Source organism: Apium graveolens, chromosome 5 (genome assembly GCF_009905375.1).
Source record: "Apium graveolens cultivar Ventura chromosome 5, ASM990537v1, whole genome shotgun sequence".
Taxonomy (NCBI): domain Eukaryota; kingdom Viridiplantae; phylum Streptophyta; class Magnoliopsida; order Apiales; family Apiaceae; genus Apium; species Apium graveolens.
This window is the reverse complement of record NC_133651.1, coordinates 17,142,809-17,148,808: the sequence shown is the minus strand read 5'-3', so window position 1 is coordinate 17,148,808 and position 6,000 is coordinate 17,142,809.

The window sequence follows — 6,000 nt, the reverse complement described above, 5'->3', positions numbered from 1 at the left end:
CAAATTAGAATAGAAATTAAAAACTGCACCACAACCAATTTAAATGTACTCTCCATGCACAATTCCATCTAATTTCCTCAATTTTTAATTGAATTTTTCCTATCAATTGGGAAACTATTTTTAAAATCTAACTTCACCATATTTTTATACATACTCCAACAATCAGTATGAATACCATATGTGATATATTTCAACGATAAATCACTATTTTTACCTACCAGAATCACTAAAATCTACTTATTCAAAAAATAGTACTGATTTAACCTAGTGATCCAGTTAAGTTTAAATACTGATTGATCGTCATAATATACCAAACATATTATGCAAATTGATGAGTGGGAGATGGAGAAAAATACGCTGAAATTATATTTTAAAAAAAAATAATCGATTAACGGGAAAAATCAAATTAAAAATGAAAAGGAATATATATATGAATACATAGTGCACATTGAGGAAGAGAAAGGGGTTAAATATGCATTGTTATTGATTTTTAGTTTCTATTTTAAAATTAATTTATATTTGATCATTAGCCATACATGTACCTAATCTCAAAATATAAAAATAAAAATTGACAAATACCTCATAACTTTACAAAAGTTATACACGGCGTCTAACAAACCTGCTTTTGTCTCCTATCCCATATATTTTCACATGAGATTCTCAAGAGTTTTTAACCAATATTTAGTTTTTTATAGATAAGACTTAACTGTCATATTCAGATATTAGTATAGAATATTGAAATATATTAGCTCTATTACTCTGATTTTAGATTAGGCCTGACTTATGTCTGATATTTTTCAATTTTTATGACCAGGAGTACAAGTTTGTGCAAATCACAATTTTATTTTTAATATATTATGAATTTTATTTAAATTATATATACAGTTGTATTTTTAATAATTTCTTCCACCAGATATACTATTATGTGTTAGGATTTTATTTTTAAGATTGTATTATGGTATTCACTAAATCACATTGTTTGCTTTTTCAATCACCATGTTTAGTACTTAATACACAACGTGTTAACTTAAAGTTAGGTGATTATAGTACACTAGATTAAAACCCACGGGTTCCATTAATTTTTATATTTTTTATTTATATTTTATATGATTTTATTGAAATTCTAATAAAAATAAATAAATACGTTAATTAATAACAATATAGTTATAATTTGATTGTGTAAAATTTTAAGTTAAATCAAATAATATAGTATAAAATAGTATATGGTTGATGAGATTTGAACCATTAACATTATTTATATATAATAATTAAATGTTTGATGTTAGCGGGGTTCGAATATGTGAACTTGGTTAGTGTATTTATTTATAATATTAAATATAAATATTTGTTGTTGGCAGGAGTCGAACCTAGAAATTTATTTATAATTTTATAAATAATAATATAAATGTTTGTTGTTGGCGGGATTCGAACTTAATTGTAAGTTTGGTGGGTGTATTTTATTAGTATTCAGATCTAACGATTATGATCATTTGATTAAGAGATCTAACGGTCGTGATCGAAAGGGATAACCAAAAATAGGGTTAACCAAACTACAAATTATACCCTGTTCGATTATTATAATTTAGTATAGATACTATCAATAAACAATGAAAAATGACAAGAGTACTAAATTGATTATCAAAAAAATTACAAAAAATCATAAAAAAATTACGTGGGTCAAGATTTTATTGGCTAAATAAATACTAATAATACCAATAAAATTACGTGGGTCATTTTATAATAATTTCTATAACATTTTTTATACCTCTAATATAAATAATATATAAATACATGGGAGAAAACTTTCATAAATAAAATAATCTAAATGGACGGGGATCAGTGATATACAACACCGCCAATGAGTACAAAGTAACGAATCTGAATGAAAGCATGCTTACATCAGGGTCGTATATTATTTGCTTTCCTCGTTAAGACGTCAAAATAACTATTGCGCAAAAGGAAATTATAATATATTTTTTCGATTTCTGTTTGCAAGACCATTCTATTTGAGCACAGTGTTGCTGCCGAAAATTTGTACAACGGCAGATTGAATGTATCAATTTTAAGTTTCAAATCTATATTTATACTATATATGTTATTATATTATAATAGACGAAATATTAAAAATTTGGTATTTGATCAATAACCTAATTACCCTTATTCAATTATTTAATTATAATTACTGGGTCGATCAATTTTAATTGTAATTGGTATTGAAGTCAATTTTCTCAATTGCTTTACCAAATTCAATTCTATTTTATATCGAAATATATATTATTATAATTTATATTAAAATCAACTTCTTCTACCAATTTAAATTTTAATTCATATCGAGTTTTATATTATTATAATTTATTATTTCGGGTTAAATTAAATTTAAGCAGACTAAATATAATTTTTAAGATTTAGTTGATATATAATGTGACCCGGGTTAAGATAAAATAATAATACTATTAATCCCCCTAAAAAATTATACTAATGAACTTGGATAAACAAAATAATATATTTTACTTACACAGGATAAAATAATACATTATACAATTAACAGACTAACACAAAACTAAAATAAAAATACAATTCGATCAACAAAAATAAAATCATATATACTAATTATTCAATCTAAAACAAAATTATCTTATTGATCGAGACTTTAAAAAAAATTAAAAATAAACTCAAAATAATTAATTTGTTTTGGTCGGTGTATTGTGCATTGGACTAAAATAAATTAATGTAAATCACTGATCCGAGATAAATATGATCCGAGATAAATATAATTAATATTACACTAAGTATAATTCTTATCCTATTGATATGAACTAAAAAATCAAATTTTAATTAATACATAATTGTTTTTTAAAATACACATAAAGTTATCAATAAAACTATATCGTTCAACCAGTAATTGTCTTTTTCAAATATCTTTTATAAATTATAATTAATCGATTAAGTAATCACCATACTAAAATAATACTTTTTTAAAGTCCCAACATAATGGAGACATTATATTTTTACCCTTAGTAAAATAATAATTTTCTTATAATAATATTTCCCCATACAAATGATATCACTTTAAATAAGTTTAAATATTTTAAAAAATTATGAATATATACGTCTACTAATATAATTATCATGTAGTCATATCATTTAAAGTTTTAAATGAACAAAATTAAGAATTAAATTCAATATATATTTTTAAAAAATATATTTAATATTAAAAAAATTTATGTGATCCGTGCATCGCACGAGTTTTAAGCTAGTATATTATTATCGCAAAAGAGCGGAAAGGTCCCGGATCATTTTAAGCATTTTTTCTTGAATTTCTATTTTTTAATAAAATATATTTTTAAGACATTTAATAATATCATAATAGTCATTAATTACACCTATTAATTATACATTCAAATTCCTTTATGATATTCATAATTACACGTATTAGTTATATATTAAATTTATCTAATCTTATTCATAAAAAATTAAGTTGACTTTTTTCGAGCATTATAATTATTATTTCAATACAATATAGTACTCCTTCAGTACCACTGGGTTGTTTACATTGGGGGACGAGAAATCGGCACGCATTTTAAGACTCCGTAAAACAGGTTCTCTAAATAATTTAAATATTTTTTTCTTTCAAATAAAAATATAATATTTAAACTTTTATACAGAAAAATAAATTCTAAAAATAAATTATATAACTATATTTATAGTAACCTTAAAATGCGTGTCAAGTATGAGAAAAAAAATGTGTAAATAATCCAGTGGGACGGAGTGAGTAGTTATTAATATAAAATAAAAGTTTAGGTGAAACGACGACTATAAATTATTTCTATTTCATCATTTTTTATTACTTATTAAGGTCAATGCAATTTATTTTCGGACTATGGTAGGTTATTAATATGAAAAAAATTATATTTTTAGGTTAAATTACGCCTATAAATTATTTATATTTTGTCACTTTTAATACCTTTTAAGATCAACACAATTTATTTTCGGATAATAGTAGGTTAGATGATCTTAACTTTTTGAGAAATAAAATTATCATGTAGTCTACTAATATAATTATCATGTAGTCATATCATTTAAAATTTTAAATGAACAAAATTAAGAATTGAATTCAATATATATTTTTAAAAAATATATATAATATTAAAAAAAAATCTATGTGATCCGTGTATCGCACGGGTTTTAAGCTAGTATATTATTATCGCAAAGGAGCAGAAAGGTCCCGGATCATTTTAAGAATTTTTTCTTGAATTTCTATTTTTTAATAAAATATATTTTTAAGACATTTAATAATATCATAATAGTCATTAATTACACCTATTAATTATACATTAAAATTCCTTTATGATATTCATAATGACACGTATTAGTTATATATTAAATTTATCTAATCTTTTTCATAAAAAATTAAGTTGACTTTTTTCGAGCATTATAATTATTATTTCAATACAATATAGAGGAATCAGCACGCATTTTAAGACTCCGTAAAACAGGTTCTCTAAATAATTTAAATATTTTTTCTTTTAAATAAAAATATAATGTTTAAACTTTTATACAGAAAAATAAATTCTAAAAATAAATTATATAACTATATTTATAGTAACTTTAAAATACGTGCCAAGTATGAGAAATTTCCTATTGTAACAATTATTATGCAAAATTATATTAAAATACTATAAACGAGGGTACAAGTAATTTGACCGGTGAAACTTTAGTTAAAAGAAAGAGAATTGTTGGATATAATATTAAAATTATTCCAAATAATTATTTTTAATATTCGGTCTGACTAGGATTTATAATGCATTTATAAATCTAGGGTTATAAATGAATCGAGCTGTTCGTTAAACTTGTTCGGTTCGTTCAAATTCGAGTTCGATAATTTCTTCCAATAAATTTATTGAACTCGAGTTCGGACAACATTTCTTGTCCGATAATGTTAACGAACCGGACCAAGCTTTTATGGTGTTCGACTCGAGTTCGGTAAAAAAAAGTATATTTATAATATTATATGTATAAATAATATATGGTTTATTAATAATATATATGAATTTTATTTTATAAGAATTTCAAATAAGTAATTTATTGATGAAAACATATTTAATTAATAGTTTGATACAAATTTTTACTTAAAATTATATATATTTTTTAAAATAATACATAAAATGTTCATTATCAGTTCGTATTCGATTCGGTTCGATTCGATATGTGATGAACAATTCATATTTGGTTTGAATATTATCGAATTTGAATTTTGAGAAAAAAATTTAGTCCAACAATGTACAATTTGTTAAAATTTTATCCAAATTCATTAAAAAAATTCCAAATTCGTATGAGATCATTTCGTTAACGGCTCTACTCTACATGCATCCTTCATATATCAGCATGTTAACATTTGTACAAGCTGGAGATTATTATTCCCTTTGTCCCAATCGTTTTTTTACATTTTTCTTTTTGAGATGTCTCATCCAATTTTTTACCTTTCAAAATTTACCAAAAATAGTTAATGAGTCCCACCACTTTCCCGTTCTTCCTCCATTTTCACACTAGTTTTACTCCAATATTTTTTTTTTATATATTAAAAATTAATATGTCCCACTACTACACCCACTTTTTTTACTCTTTTTTATTATTTTATACATATTTCTTAATTTTCATGCCTAAATCAAATGTAAATATTTGATCGGGACGGAAGGAGTATAACTTATAAGATCCGTTTCACACTTGGGACGGAGAAAGAAAATGAATTGCCCTCTTCTCTCCCTATGTCCTATTCATGCATGTGCATGTCTTTTTTGTCAGGGATGCATGTTTGGTTCGGATTCAAGATGCTTTTTGCTTTAGTCAGTAACTAAACTAAAAATAATTGTCTAACAAGAATAATAATACTCCTGTGTCCCAACCATTCTTTTATATTTTCCTTTTCAGGATGTCCATCTAATTATTTATATTTTAAAACTTATCAAAAGTAGTAAATGGGTCATAACATTTTTCACTTTT